At 40.9% G+C, this 23,337-nt stretch overlaps 1 long non-coding RNA gene across 2 annotated transcripts; it reads right to left on the bottom strand.

Moving 5' to 3' along the window:
- Positions 1-8,282: 8,282 nt before the first annotated feature.
- LOC107402428 (uncharacterized) lies at positions 8,283-22,941 on the bottom strand. 2 transcript variants are annotated; one of them, XR_013045023.1, is made up of 4 exons: positions 22,772-22,941; positions 22,382-22,537; positions 13,625-13,822; positions 8,283-8,725 (listed from the first exon to the last, which is right to left on the bottom strand). It is a non-coding gene; the product is annotated as an uncharacterized LOC107402428 (long non-coding RNA). The 2 variants fall into 2 exon arrangements; XR_006064523.2 differs by lacking the exon at positions 22,772-22,941 and having other exon boundaries at positions 22,382-22,737.
- Positions 22,942-23,337: the final 396 nt, after the last annotated feature.

Consider the following 23,337-nt stretch of genomic DNA (forward strand, 5'->3'; position numbering starts at 1 on the left):
AAACTTATGTCTACCTCATCATGCAAAATTCATCTGTTAAAGGTTAAAATTCTTTGTGGGTTTTCTGTCTTTGTATATTTTAAGAATCTAGAGCTTAGCATTTTCTAATCATGAGACCAAAAACAAATTACTTTTCCTCTTCAACTCATCTATAAAATGAGGAAAATAATGACCTTCTGTTTCATTACTCACAAGGACAGAAGGAACCAATATAGGCTAGATGCTATGAAGATCAGGTCTATGTATCTAGTTGTCTGACAGAAATGCCCAGACAGCTTGTCAGTGCTCTTTCTGGTGTGTCTGGGAGGGTGTTTTCAAATGAGATCTGTAGTGGTATTTGCTCCACCCATAACCTTGGACTATACGGCCCAAAGCAGGTGGTGCTTCCTGCCCTTATATGTGACCTCCTGCCTGTGGGGTGGATTTTCTCCCCAACAGACCAGAGAACCACTTCTGCTATCTACTATGTTCTGTATTTGTGAGTGTATTTCCCCAATTTATATCTTTATACTTATGTTACCCATTTAATAGACTCACGTAGATTGATTGTAATGGAGATCAGCACTGGACACAGTAGACTAAACAAAGAGGGTCCATCCTCACCAGTTAAGTGGGCATTATCCAACCAGCTGAGAACACTGAGATGGGGAGGAAGGACAGACTCCTTCAGCTGACAAGTTCATGTCCTCACAATGGCAGAGCTGTTGATTCTCAGATCTCCAGACCCAAAATGGAACTCACATACTTGAGTCTCCTGGCTCCCAGGCCTTTGAACTTGGTCTTCTGTTACACCCCCACCATTCCTTGGCCCCCAGCTGGCAAGTGGCTAATCCAGGACTTTTCAGCCTCCACAATCTTGTGAGGTAACCACCATCATAAATTTCTCCATATGCCATCTATATTCATATTAGTACCTACCTGTGTGTGTGTATAAATGTGCCTGTATGCAAAGCTGGTTAGTTCTTCTTCTCTATAGTCCACATGCCAGAGCAGGATGAACTCTACTACTCTTAACACTATACATGTGTTTCCACACATATTACTGGCAGTGGCACGTTCAGTGGATTGTATGTCTCTATACTTTCTGGTGAAGAGCACTACCTTTCATCCCGAATTTTCAAGGTTAAGGACCAACCCCAGTTTCTGAGAAGTGTGTGCTTAGGCTAGCCATTGTTGTGAAATTCAGACCATAGACTCGCAGCACTTTGCAGCCTGGCTTCCCCCACTTCTAACAGATCCATAAGCTTTTGAGTCTCCAAACCAGCTCAAAGTGCCCAACTCCCCATCACCTGGCACACAGGTGAATCTATTTAGAAGCTGCTTATGGGCCTCAGAGGGAGGGAGACCATACACTGTAGAGACATTCCAGCATACATTTGACCAGGGCTTCAAATGTGCACTTTGAAAACCAGGAAACCAGAGTGGTTCAAGCACACAGTAGAAGGCATATGTAGGAAAAGAATTTGAATTGCAACATTTCTTCTTTTTTTACAAAATAAAGTACTGTGGCGTGGATGAACTAAATCATAAAGGACATTCCTGCTGTGACTTTAACTTTGAGAAGACCTCGCAAACATTCTTTTAATATGGGAGAGCTCACTTCTCATTTTCAGCATGAGCACCCCCTTGCCTTTCCCTTCTCACCAAGTTCATTTACTTAGAAAATTGAATCCCGGGTAGTGAAAACAACACCATCATCGGGTCCCGTAGACACAGGCTCCCGGGAAGACTTCCCATTGCATTGTGATCTTGGATCTTTGAAAGTAAATTTACAACTTTCATGTTTAATTCCTTTATATGAAAACTGCACAGTGTAAACTTAATTTTTAACATGTATGCTTTGGAAAAAAACAGTATAGAAAAATATAATTTCCCTCCCTTCTCCTTAAAGGTTGAAACCACTGCTAACATATTTGTGTGTATTGCATATTTTATTAGCAAAGGATAAACAGTAATGAGATACTAAGTGACTGGAGCATCATAGTGGCTTCCCGTTACCATTATGAAGGAATGAACTTACAAAGAACAGGGGCCCGCTTAGTTTATTTGGAGGTTTCAGTCCACAGCTTGTTGGCCCTATCACTTTTAGACATAGCTAGTCAGCAGACTGTCATGCTGTCGCCCATGGAAGAGTGATGCTCACTTCACAGCCAGAATGGAAGAGAGGGAGAGGAAGGGGTTAAGGCCCCTCTGTCCTAAGACATGCAACTAGGCCTCACTTCTGAAGTTCCTCCCAACTTCCCAGAGCGCCAAGCTGGGGTCTAGACCTCTAACAACCAAGCTTTCCAAATCCCAGCTAGAGCACACATTCTGGAATTTATGAAAATCTAAAACTGCCACCTCATAAATGTTAGCTGAAATTTCTTCTTGTATATTTGCCTGTGTGCTTCTGAAATTCTTCCCGTGTACCAGCCCAGCCTGATGAGGATGCCATAACACACAAGAAGCAGCTAGACCTTTCCATTCTGGTTGGAAACGTCTACCTAAAATTTCTCAGTGGTTTAGAAAACTGACATAAAAGTTCACTCAAGTAGGTTGACATTGAAATACCAAAAAGAAGAAGAAGAAGAAGAAGAAGAAGAAGAAGAAGAAGAAGAAGAAGAAGAAGAAGAAGAAGAATAAGAAGAAGAAGAAGAAGAAATATTTCCTGAATCATCCCACTCTAGAATATTAATATCCAATAGTGAAACAATAATAACAGTAACTGAACAACAGCCTCAGGGGAGGCTAAGGAAGACTCTCAGAGTCAATCTGATACAGGCTGTGGAGTTTATTGTAAATAACACAAAATTATCTATTCTATCACATGGCTACCATAAGATTAAATATTAAAATGAATATTTCAAAGTAAAAAAAATCTTGCTTATTGTCATCATTCAAATTCTATGGCTTATTTTCTTTTGCATGGTTAAACAACTTTTTCTCAACAGTCTTTCATGTTAATGGATAATCCTATCTCAAGAGACACTAAAATATAAAATATAGAATAATATAAAAATGTTCCCAACACAATTTTTCTTCACTATATATACATAAGAATAACTGTTTAAAAATATTTGGCTGTAAGGAGTGCTTTTACTGCCCAGTATACTTTTGAGTTATTTGCTCATTTGTACCTCATGATTGTGAAAAGAATATGCTAGTTTTCAACAAACAATATTATATGTTAACTGAGTGTTTTTATTAGATGAAAATTCAGCTTTTATCCCATCAGCTTCCATTCACCATATTTGACCGAATGGACTGAATTGTATCACTGAGAATAGAAATAATCTACTAGAGTGGTTTTGAATCCTTGGCTTTGCTTAAGTTATGAAAACAATGCCTAAGACATAGAGTGCCAGTGCTAGAATCTGATCATCTGCCCCCTATACCATGATGAATCAGCCAGCACGCATTGTTCAGTTCTAAATCATGAGCTGAACACAATGCAGCAGCAGCATTCATCAGCTTCCCTTTCCCCAACTCACTCCTCATTCTATGGTGATTTACAGCTAGACCACTGAGCAAGTGATGGAGAGCACACCACCAGAAGTGCCCTTCTGGAATGGAATTTAATAGCATCATTTGAATAGTGGTTCCGTCAATCTCAGTCTCTCTGCCTCTGGGGAGACAACACAGATGCCTGAATTCTGTAAAATGCATGGTTATTTCAAGGTCCTGTTAACAAATCAATTCATCGTCACTATTACTTCGATTTATTAAAAAATAAAATAAAATAAAAAAAGCCATCTAACTTTTCTATGTTCTGTACAAAGCAGTAATCAGAAGCCCTCTTGGTCTCTGAAACTTCTTTAAGTAACCAAGAGAAGAAGTTCTGGTTCTCCTGCCCTTGTCTCCCTTTTCTGAGAAATAGTTAGATAGAGCATCTTACATGTTGAGAGGATTAGAAATCAACTGACCAGATAAAAGTCTCCAGAGTCAAGGAGTCCAAAGGATAAACCTAAACATGCAGATGTCCTTGCTGTCCCCAAACCTGTCAAAACAAGAACCCAAGAGTGACATGGCCCTGACTTTGCCGAGGGAACAGCTCAGACAGATGTTCAGACAGATGTTTCTGGAGAGTCTCAGGGAAAGCCGTGCTGAGTGTAGGGACCAGGAAGCAGGCAAACCTCCTCCTTCACTCTCTCTCTTCCTCCATCCCCTCCCCTCCTTCTTCCTTCTCATACAACACCCAAGGCTGGAACAAACAGGGACACAACACATGTTCCACCCACACACAGCGGGGACCGTCTTGTTCTGTTAGATCCTTCCTTCCCACACCAGAAGCAGAAAATCACCGAGACTAGAGTTTCTACTCGCTGCCACCCATCGTATAAATTTCCCATTCCACTCTACATGCTTGGGAGGAATAAAAACGCATCTGAGATGACAACATCATCTCAGGCCTCATCACCAGTCACAGAAGCAGAGACCTCAGAGCTTTACTAGCACATTCTGAGACATGGAGATGTTATACAAGGTATGACCCTGGCAGGAAGAAAAAAAAAGAGTCCTATCTATTTTATAGGTGCGAGTGAATCACTGGCTGAAAATTACCAAAGAAAGTGTGGGGAACTGAGCCTGGGGATACAGTTCATATCTTGATAAAGGATCTTCACTTCCTGATAAATGTTCTTCACTTACTTCCTGTTTTCTCATTCTTGGTATTAGTAGAAAAGGATTGGGATTGTCACAAGCTGCTCTCTCAGATCCACCACCCACGTAGCCAATTTCACAGAAATGAATGGAAGCAAACTCATCCCCTTCTCCTCTTCTCCAGGTTTGGTCCTTGTTAGCCTCAGACAAACCGGGGGGGGGGGGTGGGGGTGGGGAATGGGGGCTGGAGGAGGGGAGAGAAGGGCGACACTCAGCACAGATTTAGATTTCTCCATCATTGCCTTCTCACAGGCAGGGCACAGCACAAAACCAGAAGCAGATGTGGGAAGCCAGATGTGGAACCAGCTCAGGGGTGGAAGCCCTTATGGCCCGAGTGTTTGACAAGGTCAGCAGTGTAACTTGTGAGAGCTGCAGGGAATGAAGATGAGATCAGGTGCAGAACTAAGCAGACTGAGAGGAAAGAGAAGGGGCTTGTCATATACTCGCTTCTCTGTCATCCAGCAAGATACTGAAACATTTCTTCAGGGTTGAGAAATCCCCTTGTGAAGACTGTGTGTGCATGCATGTGTGTATGCCCGTGTATTTGTTTCCATGTGTGATAGTGTGTGTGTGTGTGTGTGTGTGTGTGTGTGTGTGTGTGTGTGTGTACATATGTGTTATCTGCTCTAGTCAGAGAGGCAGGACAGCAAGAGCCAAAGAAGAAGCCTGTGAGCCTGATGAAATAAATCAATATCTCAGCCTCCTCTGGCAACCACATGAACAAATGTAGTCTGAAAAATATGATTAAAACCCATAGCCCCCAGACATTGTAGGTTCGTGTTGGCAAAAGTTATTATAGGACTAATTCCATTGTGCTATTGAAAATGCCGGAGGCTTGGTATAGATATGGCAAGTGCAGCTATCGGGGAAAACAAAAGCAGGCTTCCTCTTGGCTTTGATTTACTCTGGTCACAATTCTTTCTTCCTTTGTTAAATCACTGAGTTTCGCCCAGAATGCTCAACATGATAAAGGAGACAAATAGCCTGTGTCATCTCTCTACTCGGGGTTTCTATGAGATAGGCACACGGCCTAATGGGTGCTATTGGACAAAGGACATCTTAAATTCTAAACTACCTCTGCAGCAGAATTGCCTAGAGAGCTTTTAAAAACTACAGGTGCCTGCTCTTCACCCCAGATAGCCCGGTTCAATTCATCAAGGTGGATTAAGGCATTCATATTTACTCAATCTAAGTCCATTCATTCAATAGCCATTCAACAGGGACTTAGTAAGAACCTATTATCAGTCAAGATTCTCAGCATATAGCAGTGAATAAAAGAGAAATGGGGCTGGAGAAACAGTTCCTCGCTTAAGAGCACTTGCTGAATAATCAAGAAGACTATAGGTCAGATCTCAGTGCCCACATTACCAGTCATGAGCCTTGCACAATCCTATAACCCCAGCTCAGAGGGGACAGAGACAGGAGGACCCCTGCGACTTACTGGCCTCCAGCATACCTGAGAAAATGTGAGGTCAATGTTCAGGGAGAGACCCTGCCCCAAAGGAAAAGGGAGAGGGTAGAGACAAGGATGCAAGACTCCTTCTTCTGGCCACTGCATGCTTACCCAGGCACAGGCAAGGAGCCAAAACTGTGAGTAAAAATTAAATGCTTTTTAAAAACAGAACCAATAATGTCCACCTTAATGGAGTTGACATACAGGAAGCCCACAAATAGTAAGAATAGCATGTCAGGAGCAGTAAGTAACGATGGAAAGATAAGCAGGAGAGAGGCCTAAAAGGGACAGAATCTTAAATAGCCTAGCTGGAAAACTGAAATCATAGAACAGAATTAAAAGAAGTAAGGCACTTAGAGACTGAAGGAAATGCAATGGAAAGGGCTTATGTAAAGATCGTGGGGTAGGAATATGGTCAGCCTGTGGTTGAGGAACAATACAGAAGGCAGTAGGGCTGACATGAATGACATCAGAAGAGAGCTAGAGATAAAGACAGAGTCAATACACAAGACTTTAGCTTTTGCCTTGGGGGGACTTAAGCAGTAGAATGATCTAATTTGAACTTTGTGGTATCACCCTGTCTACTTCAATAGAAACAGACTGAAGGAACATTGAAGGGAAATAAATAGGCCCCTCAGAAGTCTGTTGGGAATCTTAGGCTCTTAGGCATCTTAAGCTCAGGATGGCAACCAGAGATAGGGAACATAGATCCTGGTCATATTCTTAAAGAAGAATGGGCAGCATTTGTTGATGGACTAAACTGTGGGTGCCAGAGGAAGCAGGGGTCAAAGGTGCCTTCCCCACTCAGAACCACAGAAACAAATGAATTGCCTCTCTGAAGGCAGGAAAGACCATAGGGGAAATACTAAGAGCCCTGTTTCAGATGTGTTACCTTGAGTTACCTATTGAAGGAAATGTAAAACAGGAAGTAGGGACAGAGCTCAGAAACATGTCTATGCTGGAAATACAAATTTGGCTTCATGATGTACATTAAGTCATGAGTGTGGGTGTCATAGCTAGAGAAGGATTCAGTATCTGGGAAGGGCCTGCTTCCTGCTACATAAATGGATCTTTCTGTCTGTCTTCTCCTGGTGAGGGAGCAGGAATTTCTGTTCAAAGACCACAAACCCTATTCACTTGCCCTCATACCACAGTCAGTCCCAAGGGCCCCACTCCTCCTACTAGGAATGAGGATCATAATCTAGGAGTTTGAGGGAATGTAACTATCAAAGTCACTGCCAGTGAGTGGAGGAGGTCAGGAAGTCACAGTCAGGATGCAGAGCCCAGTGGTCTGGTTTCCAGGCCAGTTATTGTGCTTGGTACCCATGAGCTCCTCAGGTCTGCTTCTTTAGCATGGACTCTGCCCACTACTCTCTGGAGCCCCCCTAACTCTGCTTCGACCATCTGCTATGAAATGCAGCTGACAACAAACAGAATGTCTCTGACAGAGTGTTGCATAGAATCTCCATCAATAGAGAAGATCAAAGCCCACAGTGGCTGCGCACAGAATCAAAGTGGCCCTCGTCTGTCTTTCTAAACTCTAAAAACTGTCAGGAATTTTCATGGAAATTAGGAAAGAGATCCTGCCCCCAGTCTGTGCCAACTCCTTCTGTTTGTTTCAGCGGAAGCTGTTGGCCCACACTATGTCAGGAGATTCACATCAACAAATCCACTCAGAAGAAAAGAGCAACCTCAGTGCACGGAGGTCAGGAGAAGTTGCCAAAAGTGTGCTGCTCTTTGCAAATAGATTTCTAGGGCACAGGTCTGAGACAGTACCAAAAGAGAGTGAGTCAGGGACAAAGTGCACTGCATATAAATTTTAACTGTAGGTCAACTCTGAAGATGGGCAAACAGAGAAGACATTCATTACTATATGCTCATTACCTTTTATCTCCCTTAATAAGAATAAGACTACATTGTATTTATTAGGTGCCAGACACTGGCCTTCGCAATAATTTTTCACATTCAGATTAGCATATCTACTTAAGTTATGGGGCATTTATGATAGTTTATCTATTTTTGAATCTATTTCTTTTGGTTTTTGAGAGTATAATTGCTTCATGCCTCCCTTCCCTCTCTTCCCTCCAAACCCTTTCATGTGATCCTCCCTTGCTCCCTTTAAAATTCATGCCATTTTCCATTAATTGTTATATACATATATGTATCTGCATATATATACTACATATATATTCCTAAATACAGCCCGCTCAGTCTATATAATGGTCCTTATATGTATATGTTTTTAGTGCTGACTTGGATAACCAACCAGTTGCAGTGCTCTTCCCTGGAGAAGACTATTTCTCCCATTCTCAGCATTCCTTAGTAGCCTCTAGTTCTTTGTGTAAGGCTAAGACCCTGTGGGCTTTTCCCCATCGGCTTTAGCATGTCTGTTGTCAATGTATTTGTCAGGGAACCAATTGGGGGGCTTATCCTTAAAAGTGCCTCACCATTTAAAAAAAAAAAAAGCAGGTTCAAAGGCCACATTTCTGTAGATAAGCTAAGGGTATGGAGCTAGCCAGAGGGCCAGAGGCAGGGGAATGTGGGAAGGGGAAGAAGGGACTTACCCAGGAAAGGCAGGTCTTGGACAGAGAGGGTTTCACAGGCTGTACATCTAAGCTACGCTTCTGGGTACACCTATGGTGGGGGTGAGGGAGGGCATAGAAAAGGGAGAAGTAACTTAACCAACAGGGGAGGCTTGAGGACAAAAAGGGTTCACGGACATGTGTCTAGCAGAAGGTTTTAAAAATATATACATAGATAAAAAGAAGTTCAATGGACATACTCTAAAACAGAGGACAATGACCCTACTAGACAGCACAGGCTAGAAATCAAAGATCCCAGTACCAGGAGTGAACTACCTCTTTAGGACTGTCGGCCAGTGAGACCCGATAGGCTCCCAACATCACAGGCTATTGCCCTTGCTCTTGGATAGTTCTTGGAGTCTTACTATAAAAGACTCTGTTGCTGAAGGTACCACATACTCGAGTCATAGAACATGAAGGTTTCAAACTGACACTAAAAACTTCATCCCTATTGGCTAGCTTTCATAGTGCTGGAGGGTTCTATTCACACTACCAAAGGAAAAAAATATTAATCAGTCTTACCTAGCTGTGAACCCTGAAAGCTACAATAACAACTAGCCTGGCAGGATATGCCCATTGGTGCCATAGTGGCACAGATGTTGTGGGAGTAACCAAATGCTTTATGATTGGCTTTAAGGCCCACTCCAGAAGATGAACCCACTCCTAGAACCCTTATAGGAGCCATGTACCTGTGACTAGATAGATCTTAGACCCCAGGGGAGAATCTAATACAATCATTGTACTAAATAGACAGTCTTAGTCCTACTCCTAATGACTTATTGCTATGCTCATAGATTAGTGCATCTCTCAGCCCTCATCAGAGAAGCTTCTATTTGCAGTAGGTGGAAGTTAGCCCAGAGACCCACAATCGGTCAAAAAGCAGTGAGTAAGAGACTGTGGCATGCTCGTCCTAAATGGGACATTTGTATCTCCCCCTTCCTCGGAACAATCAGGGATCATTGTGGAAGAGGAGGTAGAAAGATTGTAAGAGTCAAAGGTGGTGGATAACTACAATGAAACAGTGTTTTCCAGGCATAGCAGAGCAGTTGTACATATGAACTCCCTAAAATTGTAACAGCATGTACCAGACCTAGACCAATTCAAGCCAAATGAAATCCCAGCATGAGGGTAGAGGTTGGCACAAAGCCACACCCCTAGCTGAGGAGCTATTGGCAATTGATAGCTTCTAGGAAATAAGAGTTAATTTTGATTAAGGGTGTGGAGCAGGTCAACCATGCTCCATTGGATGGCTATATATGCAAGCATTTTGGAGGGGCACATTGCACTCAATGGGTTTTTTAAATAAGAAGAGGACATAAAGTTGGCTGGGTTGGGAGATGGGAATGTGTCTGTGAGGAGCTGGGGAGGTGAATATAATCAAAATACATTGTATGAAATTCACAAATAATAAAAAATATTGTTTCAAAAAATCTACCCCCCTCCAAGTCTACTTGTCATTTTTAGGTATAAATAGTTCTGATTTATTCTGAATAAATTTGAACTGGAGACCAGCGAGATGGCTCAGTATGTAAAAGTACCTTCTGCAAGCCTGATGACTTGAGTTCAATTTCTAGAACAAGATAGAAGAAATGATCCAATTCCCATAGTTATGTGGTTTTCACAGGAGCACCATGGTACAGTAAACACAATATAAATAATGATTGTGAACTATGTATTATTGTTAACTATGATTACCACGCCATGTAGTAGATCTCAAAAACTTGCACATATTGTCTCACTGAAACTTTCCTCTTTGTACCAGCATCTCCTCTCTATCCCCCTTCCATTCCCAGCCTCTGAGCATCTCCTCACTCCTCTCTACTTCTATCAACTTGATATATTTTAGATCTCATGTAAATGAGCTCTCTCCATGCTTGTGGCTCTGATCCTGGCTCGTAAATTATTATAACAATATTTTCTAGGTTCTTCCATGGTTATAGTTTGCGAATGTCCCCTAAAAGTCTGTGTGTTGGAAATCTGGCTCCCAGGGTATCATAACTGGGGACTGTTGGGATTCATGATAGAAGAGGTCTAAAGGAAACTCTTAGCTCACTGGGGTGTGCTGTCAGGAAAGATCACAGGACCCCAGTCTTTCCTTTCTCTTCTGTTTTCTTGGCATGATGTGAGCAGTTTACCTCACCCTGCACTTCATAGCATTGGCATACAGTACACCCAACAAGAGCACCAAAGAAATGGATATGCCCCATCTTCGATGGGACCCTCTAAAGCTATAAACAAGAACAACATTTTCTCACTAGGCGATGGTGATGCATGCCTTTAATCCTAGAACTTGGGAGGCAGAGGCAGGCAGATCTCTGTGAGTTATAGGCCAGCCTGGTCTACAGAGCAAGCTCCGGAACACCCAGGGCTACACAGAGAAACTCTATCTCAGGAAAATAACAACAGCAACAACCTTTTCTCACTACAAACGATCATCTAGGTTATTTTGTTATAGTCAAAGAACTACCACATCCACATTGCTAAAAACTTCAAAATTTCTTCATGTTGTCCCACCATGTATCTCTAGCACATTTTTTAACCTATTTACCCACTGATGGATTCTCAGGTTCACTGAATATGGCCATTGCGACTAATGCTACAATGAACTGGGAAGTGAAACTATCTCTTTAGCATGCTGCTTTTCTCTCTTTTGCATATATATATATATATATATATATATATATATATATATATATATATATCCACTGATGGGAATGCTTTAGATTTTGAGTCATGCTCCTGACCTTTCCATAATGCCTGTATTCATTCTTATTCCCTACGACAACATACAGATTTCATTTTCTCTGCATCCTTACCAACTCTTGTTATCTTTTGTCTTTTTTAATAGAATCTCATTGTGGCTGTGGTTTTGTACCTCCCAGGTGAGAAGCATTTCCTCCTGTACCCATTAGCCATTTGTGTGTCTTCCTTCTGAAATGGCTTTTGCAGCATCTTCACACTTTTTAAGTGCTTGTTTATTTTCATGTATTGCCACATCAAGGGCATATCAAGGTTATAAGGCTTGGCACATTTACCAGAGCAAGATTATCCTGCGTTCTGCATCCTGATGAGCTGTTACATGCCACGCAATAAGTGGAGAAGTGATTCATTTGAAAAGTAGCAGGAGGTGAGTCACACTGACTACCTCTCATTTCTCAGACAAACGAAAATAAATACATGGTGGATTCATCCACAGGCAGAACACCTCAGCAGGTATTAGCCACACAACTTCTATGCCCTTAAACTTTGGAGGATTCAGTAGGACCCTGGGTGACCAGACTGCCTATGCAGGAGACTGAAGACAATTGTCACCTCCATAGAGCGACCGGTTGGGAGTGAACACGGTGGGACTCCACTGTGTGCTTCACGCTCAAGGCCTTTCTTCCCTTTTAACGCCACTCATAATGCATTGACTGTCATTCTATTTAAATTAATATTCATGTTTTCCCTTTAAATACCTTCCAGAGAATGCTACTGGTCTGTGAATGTCGGTGGGAAACAGTGGAATAGCACCAACCTGCCACTTAAAAGGCCTGAAATAGTTTTCTTTTGTACCCCAGGTGTTACTCCTCAAGAACCACGCACCAGTTTTTATGGCCCAGGGTTTCTCACTGACCTGGAACACACGAAATGGGCTAGACTGACTGGCCAGTAAGCTAACCGCTGTTTCTACATCCCATGCCTGCATTATAAGGCCACATCTCCACTCCCAACTGTTTTTTAACATAGGTTCAGGGGATTTAACTGGTGGCTCCGAGACTTGAACTCGGTTCCTCATACTTGCATACAAAGCACTTTACTGATCGAGCTGTCTCCCCAGCCGGGAGTGCTAGTTTTTAAGCTGTGAAGATTTAAGTCATCCAATGAGATGTCGGTATACAAAAAAAAAAAAAAAAAAAAAAAAAAAAAAAAAAAAAAAAAAAAAAAAACACTTGAGAACTTCCAAGATCAACAAAATGTAATTCTCTAGCTGGGAGTTACAAGTCCGTTAAGAAAGCCCAAATTTTCAGGCTCCCAACTGGGTAAAATTCCACTGGTCTACAAGGAAGTTTCCAACGGAAACAACATTCTTCAATGGTGCCATGAAGCAGCTGCCCCTGTGAAGAGAGACTGTGTGGCAGAGTGGTGGGAAGATGTAATTAAGGTGCAGCTGCTGTTGCTCTGCTTCTGACTATTGAACACAGTTTGTGTTATTAACACAATACTTGGAGATATAATTGCCTTCAGGTTTTGTTTACTGGGCTTCGAGCCTGCTGTTTCTCTACACTGTCTTCTTTTTAAGCATTCCTATCCGTCTCAATTTAGATTAAAATGGAAAGGGTTCATGCCTTCAGACAGTCATCTGTACAGAGTAACATGTGACGCCCTTTGTCAGCTGTTAAAATTTAATTTCATCCGATGAAGGAAACAACATGCGAATTCACAGTCTAGTGCAGGAGACAAGTGATTGGTAAATAAATGATGCCCCAATGTTCAGTTGATTAATGACTAGGGGTAAAATGAAGTCAGAGTCTCTCACATTGACACTAACAACACACTTCAGAGGGAGTAGCCATGCTCCCAAAGGAGCACTGAGGAACCCTCACTTAAGTGCTCGGAAAAATAAAAAGAGAAATTTAGAAAGGTATGTTGAGTAAAGAACTGAGGCTAAATTTTTTCCTTCCCAGAATAAAAATAACATTCATTAGTAAGTTACAAATAGACATAGTTTGAAGCCAATCTGGTCTCCATAGCGAATGCCAGGCCAGCAGGGTCACGTGAGAGACCCTTTCTCAAAAGAAAAAAAAAAGTCAATAAGGTACAAACACTAGATAAATGAAGAAGCTTTTATAGAAATGCACAGAAAAAAAGAATAGAATTGGACAATAAACATAAAGGATATCAATCTTACCAATACTCAAGATATTCAACAAATGTAAACTAAGTAATAAAATTAAAATAAAATAAATACCTTTGTTCTTTTACCAAACTGGCAAGTGTTTTGCAGAGCACTGGCTTTGCACAGAAGAGCAGCGATCAGGGTACTTTCTGTTATTACGTCTCCCACAGGGCAATTTCTTAGAGGCCGCATCTTCTGCACGTTGCTTCCGTTTCTAGGGTTGTTGTTGACTAGACAGATGTCCATGTTGTCCATCCTATTATTAAATGTCTGACAATAAAATAATATAAAATATAAAATAAAATAGTGAAACTAACAGTGGACAATAGCCCACGCTGCCTTGGAAAATGAGTTCTGTGTAATGGTATGAAATACCCACGATAAAGTGTTCAATGGGAGGGAAATGACACTGGTTATTTTCCTCAGCTGTATCTCAGTAATTATTTATATATGCATATGCATGCCCAGAACAATAGATTACAAGAAAACACAAATAACAATTCTCTCTGGATGGCAGATGGCATATTAGTGCATTTCCCACTAAATACTTCTTTTTATTATAATTTTTTATTTTATTGAAAATAAGATTTTTTATACAATGCAATATATTTTGATAACGATTTCCCTTCCCCCAGCTCTGTCCAGATCCTCCCCCACCTCCCCACCCACCCAAATATATATTTCTCTCTCTCTCTCTCTCTCTCTCTCTCTCTCTCTCTCTCTCTCTCTCTCTCTCTCATTAGAAAACAAAAGGCAATTCAAATAACCAAACAAACCTAGAATAAAACAAAACAAACAAACAGAAAAAAAGGAGCCAAAGAAGCACAAGAAATACATACAGACATAGAGACACACACGGAAATCCTATGAAACACAAAATTGGAGACTGTAATATACAAGCAAATGATCTGTACAGCTAAAAAAATGCCCAGACAAAGCCTTATGAGACAAAAAACCCTCCAAAAATAACACTGAGTTCTTTCTGAGTTGACAGTCTAGTGCTGGGCATGGGGCCTGACCTTAAGTGTGGTTTGTATACCAATGCAGTTTGAGACTGCATTGAAAAAAAAAAAACTAATTTTTCCTTTATAAATGGTTGTCAATAGGAGATGGCTTCTGGGTTAGGGATGGGGGTTTGCGTTCACTTCCCCTCTCAGCCCTGGGACCCCATCTGGCTTAGACCTGTGCAGGCCCTGTGCATGCTGCCACAGTCTCTGTGAGTTCATATATGTGTCAGCCCTGTTGTGTGTAGAAGGCTTTGTTTCCTTGGTGTCTTCCATCCCCACTGGCTCGTAATTACAATCTTTCTGCCTCCTCTGCCACCGAGGTCCCTGATCCCAGGGAGGGATTTGATGGAGACATCCCACTGAGCACCGTGTGTTCTAAGGTCTCATTCTCTGCACGTTGCTCAGATGTGGATTCTCTGTATAGGTTGGCATCTACTTCGAGAGGAAGTTTCTCAGATCATGGCTGAGCGAGGCACTGATCTATGGGTACAGAAGAACAGTTGTTAGGAGTCATTCAATGGCTATGTTCCTTTGGCAGAACAGTAGTACTTGGTTTTCCCCTAGGTCCATGGCATAGCTAGTATTAGGTTCTTAGCCACATGAGCAGTGTTGAGCATGGGTTTCTTCTCATGGAGCGGACCTCAAAACTAATCAGAGAGTGCTTGGTTACTCTTATAACTTTTATACCATTATTGCACCAGTGTATCTTGCAAGCAAGTCAGCATGGTAGATCACAGGGTTTGTAGCTGGGCTGGTGTTGACCTTTCTTCTCTGGTAGTGTGCAAAGCACCTTCCAGTTCCATGAATACTAGTCAGTAAGGGTGAAGGCTCTAGGTAGACAGCAGTTTGACTTCTCCGTGTTCAGTGTTCAGTGAGTTGTGGAGATGCTGCTTTGAACAACAGGACCTTACCATCAGCTTGTGGAGAGACACCAATAGCCTTGACCATAGCCTGGGTTATTTGTGGGTTTCTATGTGGTTCCTCTGGCCAACAACTCTATTAGATGTAATCCATTCCTAGGACTAGAGGTTTCGTTTGGTGATGAGAGATTAGTTGGGGCTTTGTCTCCCCCATTATTCAGTGATTACATTTAGATTTCTTTCATATATGTATATATTTTGAAAAGCATCTACTATAGTTTTCCCTATGATCCTTCAAATGCCCTTTAGTTTTATCTGTCCTTCCTGTATTCCCTCTCTTATGTCCCTCTCCCCTCCCCCTCCTTCAATTTAAGCCCCCCCCCACACACACACATGCATACACAGTCCATCCATAAATATATATTCTAATTCACTTTCCTAGGGAAATCATTCCCTCCCCACCTCAATCCCTTACTCTATACCTTACCTCTGTGTTTATATGGAGTGTGGCCTGCTTACTGAAGACTTAACAGCTAACATCTATGTATAAGAAAAGACTTGCCATACTTATCTTTTGTGGTCTCAGTTAACTCACTCAGAATGTTTTTTTCTTTTTACTAGTTCTATCTATTTATCTGTGAAGTTCATGATTTCATTTTTTTAAACAGGTGAGTAATATTACATTGTGTAAATGTACCACATTTTCATTATCCATTCATCCACTGATGAACATTAGGCTATTTCCAGTTTCTGGTTAATATGAATAAAGCAGCAATGGCCATGGATGACCAAATGTCTCTGTGGTGGGATGAAGCATCCTGTGGGTATATGCCCAAGAGTGATATGGCTAGATAGTGAGGTAAATCGATTCCCAGCTTCCTAAGGAGCCACCATATTGATTTTCATAGGTTGTACAAGTTTGCACTTCTACCAAGAAGAGATGAATGTTCACCTTGCTCCACATCCTCTCCAACATGAGCTGTCATTTGTTTTATTGATATTGTCCATTATGACTGGTGTAAGATGAAATCTAAAAGTAGTTTTTGTTTTATTTCCCTGATGACTAAGGATGTTGAACATTTCTTTAAGTATATCCCAGTCACTTGTGTTTCAACTTTTGAGACTCCTTTGTTTAGCTATGTACCCCATTTTTAATTGGGTTATTTGTTTTCTTATTCCAATTTTTTTTTAGTTTTTCATATATTTTATATATTAGCCCTCTATTGGGTGTGTGGTTAGTAAAAATCTTTTCCCATTTTGTAGCCTGCTGCTTTTTGTCCAAATGATGTTGTCCTTCACCATACAGAAGCTTCTTAAGTTCATGAGGTCCCATTTATTCATTATTCATCTTGGTTGTCTTGTTGGTGTTCTGTTCAGGAAGTCCTTTTCTGTGCCAATGATTCGAAACTCTCCCCCACTTTTCTTCTATCAGGGTCGTTTATCTGGTTTTATGTTTAAGTCTCTGATCCATTTGAAGTTGAGTTTGTGCATGGTGATAGGTATGAATCTGTTTGCATTCTTCTACATGGTCCAGTTGAACCAGCACCATTTGCTAAAGTTGCTGTCTTTTTTTTCCAGTATGTATTTCTGGCTTCTTTAACAAAAATCAGGTGTCCATAGGTATGTGGACTTATGTCTGGGCCTCTAGTTTGATTCCATTGATCAATCTGTCTGTTTTTATGCTAATGCCACAGTGTTTTTATTACTCTAATTCTTTAATACCATTTGAAAGCTGGATGGTGATATTTTAGCAATTCTTTTATTCTTCAGGATAGTTTTAGCTATCCTAGTTTTTTTTCCTTTTTTGTTTGTTTGTTTGTTTTTGTTTTTATTCAAGACAGGGTTTCTCTGTGTAGCTTTGTGCCTTTCCTGGAACTCACTTGGTAGCCCAGGCTGGCCTTGAACTCACAGAGATCCGCCTGGCTCTGCCTCCCGAGTACTGGGATTAAAGGTGTGCGCCAACACTGTCCAACCTAGGTTTTTTGTGTTTCCATGTGAAGCTAAAAATTGCTCTTTCAAGTTCTGTGAAAAATTGTGTTGGGATTTTGATGGAGATTGCATTGAGTCTGTAGATTACTTTTGGTAGGATGGTCATTTTTACTATATTAATCCTACTGATCCATGAGCACGTGAGATCTTTCCATTTTCTGATATCTTCTTCAATTTTTTTCTTTAATGTCTTACAGTTTTTATTCATACAAGTCTTTCACTTGCTTGGTTAGAGTTATCCCATGACTTTTTTTGAAACTATTGTGAAAGATATTGTTTCCTTAATTTCTTTCTCAGTCCATTTGCCATTTGTATATGGGAAAACTACTAATTTGAAGGTGATAATTTTGTATCCAGCTACTTTGCTGAAAGTGTTTATCAGCTGTTGAAGTTTCCTGATAGAGGTTTTAAGGTCACTTATGTATACTACAATATCATCAACTTATAAAGGTACTTTGACTTTTTTTCCAATTTGTATCCCTTTAATCTTTTTCAGTTGTTGTATTGTTCTAGCTAAGACTTCAAATACTATGATGAATGGGTATGGAAAGAGTGGACAACCTTGTCTTGTTCCTAATTTTAATGGAATTTCTTTGAGTTTCTCTCCATTTAAGTTGATATTAACTTTACAGGGCTTTCTGTAAACTGCCTTTATTATGTTGAGGTATGTCTCTTTTATCTCTAATCTATCCGGGTCTTTTATCATGAAGGAGTATTGGATTTTGTCAAAGACTTTTTCTGTATCTAATGAGATGATCATGGGTTTTTTCACTTTCAGTCTGTGTAGATGGTAAGTGACATTTATTAATTTACATATGCCGTACTGTTCCTGCACCTCTGAGATGAAGCCTACTTGTTCGTTGTGGATGATCTTTTTTATATAATCTTGTATTTGGGTTTCCACAGTTTTATTAAGTGTTTTGGCATCTATGTTCATAAGGGAGATTGTTCTGTAATTCTTTCTTTGTTGAGTCTTTGTGTGGCTTAGATACGAGGATAATTGTTTACATATCAGGGCTTATTCTTATGGTTCTATTTCATGCCATAATTTGAGGAGTGTTGGCATTAATTCTTTTTTGAAGATCAGTTAGAATTCTGCACTGAATCCACCTGGTCCTGGGTGGTTTTTTATTTTTATTTTTATTTTTTTTAGTTAGGAGACTCTTAATTATTGCTTCTATTTCACTAGGGGTAATTGTTCTATTTATACTGTCTATCTGAACTTGATTTAACTTTAGTAGGTGATACAAATCAAGAAATGTATCCACTTCTTTCAGATTTTTCAATTTAGAGAGTACAAATTTTTAAAGTATGTTTATTTATTATGTCCTCTTGCTTTCTTCTGGATCTATTATTATGCCCCCTCTTCATCTCTAATTATATTAATTTGGATATTTTCATCTTTCAGATAATTTGGCTAAAGTTTTATCCACTGGGGGTTTATTGCCACTGGGGGTTCCAAGTATAATGTGTTTCTAGGTATTAGGGACTGACATTAAGGGATGGAGATGGGCAAGATGTAGAGAGGGTCCTCAGAAAGAAGGATAGCTGGGTCCACCACCAGATTTGATGGAGTCCCTAGGGAATGGAGTCACAAAGGTTTGCTACAGGGCTAGGGATGAGGCTGAAGGATTTGCAATGGAGGACAGAAAGGAGAGTAAAGAATGCCTACCTGATTCCCATACAAGTGTAGCCAGGAGTTCTCCGGTAGAGAACGCCTCCATGTATTGGTGGCTGACACAAAAGAATGGGAATGTTCTACAATGGGAGGCTGAGCAAGTCCACAGGAAGGAGGAAAGATAGATCTATCTCAAGGTTTGGTGGAGTCCCTAGGGAATTCTTTTCCCCCTAAATTCTAATAGAAAGAAAGAATGCTTAGTGTTTCACATAAACAGCTGTGTTCACCTTTATTGATTATTTAAGAATTATCTCAATTAGCACATTGTTTAAGAGTAAGTAGTTATAAAAACAATTTTGGAGATGTTTTTAAATACTATTTTAACTTGCCAACTCCATCGATAACCTTAGAGAGTCTTTTCTCATATATTAGCCAAATGTCAACTCCCCTGGTACCTGTATGTATCACCAAAACTACAGCCAAATTGATTAGTTGTTGCATATACTATGGATCTCAGTTGAAGAAAGTCTTAGAAATGAACAGACAATTCAACTCTTAATGAATGCGTTCTTAGGTGGCTTTGAAGAGAATTTTCTGAAAGGTGTCTAGGTTCTACTTTGTAGGCATTCAAGGAAAGGTGACTCTGCTTCCCCAGATAGTTTCAAGGAGCTCTACAAAGACGGTACTGTAACAGGCACTCGGAAGCTGCTTTCGCTAAAGAGCGTTGACCACACTTGGGCTTGCGAAGTGACTAAAAGCAGGGTAAAAGCCTGGCATCTCGGCTCAGATCCCTGAGCGTGACTCTGTGTAGGCATATCAGACACTCCAACAGTGCCGATGTAGAAGCCCTCATCCCTAACCTATTGCATCCCCTTCAGGCTGAAGCCATGGACGACAACAGTAACTGCAGCATCTTACTGTCAGCCTTTTTTAATGTCCTGTTCCAGACCCCAAGTGCCTAAAGGTCTGTCGTCCTTGTTCTATACCTGTAGTCACCTTGGATTCCAAGAACAGCAGAACCTCACAGGACAGGCCACCTGTTAGAAGAAGGCAGCTATCTGTGAGGATAAGGCAGCATCCTAGAATAGGAACTATAGTCTCCTGAGAACCAACTGGTTCCCTCATCCCCTGAGAACCAAGCTGTCTTTCCAAGTTAAAGGTCTTTATATCACTCAATAGAATGAGAACTGAGACAATGACCAAGCAAACATGATTTGATGAACACTGCCCTGTTATTTCCTGTTTAAACCGGAAGCTTGGTCAACTACCAAAGAAGGACTCAGGGCTAACTATACTGTACCCTTTATTTGTTCCAGTGTGGCCATGTCAAATAAAATCTCCCCTCTGCTTTTCACCACAACTCATCTCTTTAGTTGACATATCAGGATAGGTGGTCAAATCAAAGACTGGGGTTTTGTCCTAAAACTCTGGTCACAGCCGTGCTTGGAAACTGCAGATTATATGGTAGTCCAAGAACAAATGGAGCTGTCTGGTTCTGAAAAGCTCCAGCTCTCTGCACATGTTATTTCATGAACACTTCCCCGCTGCACTAATTTAAGGAATCATTATTGAGTGTCAGTAATTATATTCATTACTAACAAAACTGAAAATACAGCTCAAGATGTAGCAACTATATTAGAAAGACAGATACTGACTCACTGGAGCCACACTCTGAAATGAGAGCTCATCTACATTTTCAAGTACAAAGGAAAACAATTTCAGGCCTTTGAAGTAATAGGTGGCACTAAGCCAGTGTCCTGTGGACTTTCCACTCTTACTATTTAACCTTGGCATTAGATGATAACCATGTTACATGTGATCCTTATTTCACCCAAGTCATTTTGGAAGTGATAAAGTTTTTAGTCTTATTCTGACATTGTTCTGCAAGATCACCCACTTGAAATTTAGAACTTGTCAACAGCTAAAACAAAGGATCGTTATTTACATCACAAAAGCAGCCTTTTATGTAGCAAGGGATTCATCACAGAGAAGATTCTTCAAAGGCCTGGTTCTTCTATTACAATTAAAATGCTTCAGTTTAGAACAATTTTATCTCCCTGAAGCTTTTCAGTTCTTAACTTGGGAGCCCCAGTACTGGGTATATCTCATTATAATGGCTGAACTTTACAGGGGGAAAAAAATGCCACTCAGCTGTGACTCAATAAATCAGGGGGGAGAAGAGAACAGTCAGCCAAAGAGAAGCATGGAGAAGAATAAACAGGAAGGGTGGAAGATAAAACCCATAGAAACTCTGAAAAATGTTCATCCTCATACATCTGGTGGAAGAGTCAAATAGAGCACATCTATGCCTTGCTTACATATACACTTACATAACCTTCTCCCAATACTTCTGAGGTCAGAGGTTCTGTCTGGTCGTCAATCTTACCTAGCCAAAAGCTTCAACTATACATGGAGTTAGCCAGGTAAAGCTCCTCCATTTTAATTGAGCTGTATTAATTCTAGAAACTACAGTAATTTCAGCTCTAGAACTAACGTAACTTGTTTTTCTAGATTCCGGCCTTCCCCATTCTCTTTGCTAACTTATTCACAGTCTAGCTACGAATACATACTATTGGCTTCCCATCAGCCATGTGACATCGAACCTCCCTCCTTCCTCTGGACTGTAGAAGAAGGGACTCCACTCTCTTCAGAGCACCCCCATGCTGCTGTCTGTCTGCTTATCTGTCTATCTATGATATTAATTCTTTTAATTAATCTCTTACTCAAATAGCAATCCACTTCCATTTTTCCCTTTGAACCCCGAATCTGAAACCTTGCTGATGGAAATAAACAACTGGTGAATTAAAGAATTAACATTTTGGCTAGGGAGATTGTTCAGTTGGTTAAAAAATGTTTACCTTATAAGCATAAGGACCTGAGTTTGATACCCAGAACCTATTTTTAAAAATCCAGGCTTGGTGGTATATACTTATAGTAGCAGCCCTGGGGAGATGGAAACAGTTAGATCCTGGAGGCTTGCTGGCCAACCAGCCAAGCATACTTGGCAAACTCCAGGTCAGTAAGAGGTTCTGCCTCAGAAAGAAAAAAACAAAAACAAAAACAAAGGTGAATGACTACTGAGGAAAGGGAGCCAATATTGACTTTGACATCCACATGCACATACACATATAGTCACACACATCTGAATATGCATGGTGTAAGCACACACAAGAATCAACATGTGACACCAAACAACTTATCTGATTAGCTTTCACCTGGTGGGTGTCTTAGTGACAATATTGCCCCTTTGAGCATCATCCTCGGCTGAGTACTTAAGTGTCAGCTCCCTTAGCCCAACACTCTTCATTCGAAAGAAAACCACACCCTAATGATGGGGCGGGGGCAGGGGTCTTACCTGCTGCTCTGCCCTTTCTCCCTGAAGACAGACAGTGTCTTGGAAATAGGGTCCATGACTCCCTTCTAAGGCTTTCATACAAGCTTCTCAGAGATGCAAAATCACTGCAAACAGCAATAGATTCCAGCTCGGCAATCTGTCCAAACTAGGCAGAAGCTGCAGTTAGTACTGAGAACCCTTAGAGATAAAAAGAGATTTATGTCCCCATCTCCAAAGGCATTGTCTCACTCCATAAGCCTAGAAGCGGGCTCCAAAAGAGAGTGTGGCTTTTAAATCTCATGCTTATGGAGCCAGATCTCCAGAATTTTTTTTAAAAAAAAATAGAAGACAAGAAAGGAGTAATTAAAATTCACAGATAATCCAAAACCCCACATTTTGGCCAGTACTTACTATCTCGCTGCCCACAAATTCTGGACCAGAGCATCCCAGCAACCCAATGACAGAGCTGCATAACTTCAATGTCAACTTATTTTTATCCTTGCAACTAGCCTGCCAACCTTCTATTTTCTGCTGCCATTCACTCAGCCACGACATCACTCTTCCAGCATAGGTACTTATTAGGCAAAGAGGCAAAATTCTCTTGTCGAGAGAAAAGAAAGGGAGAAAGGACCTACAAAACCATCCTCCAGAAAAGGAAACATGGTCTTTTAGGTTGCCATAGCACTGAGCTCTTGGGTTGATTTAGGTCCCTCCTAAGACTCCCTGTGCATGCCTCAGTGATAATAGTGCAAATTAGTTAACTAGCTAGGAAGGCTGGAATCCACTTGTGGTTGGCAGCGTCCAAAATAGATTCCCATGATTCCCACTAACACATCCCTCGTAACCAACAAGTAACAACAACAGCAGCAAGAGCAAAGTAAAAAAAGAGGCATCAAAGCCACACTCTGTGTGAGGGAGATATTGCATGTGATCATGTTCCTGTGTGTACACTGGTATATGGAGTCCAGAGGTCAACA

Source organism: Peromyscus maniculatus, chromosome 16, assembly GCF_049852395.1.
Source record: "Peromyscus maniculatus bairdii isolate BWxNUB_F1_BW_parent chromosome 16, HU_Pman_BW_mat_3.1, whole genome shotgun sequence".
NCBI lineage: Eukaryota > Metazoa > Chordata > Mammalia > Rodentia > Cricetidae > Peromyscus > Peromyscus maniculatus.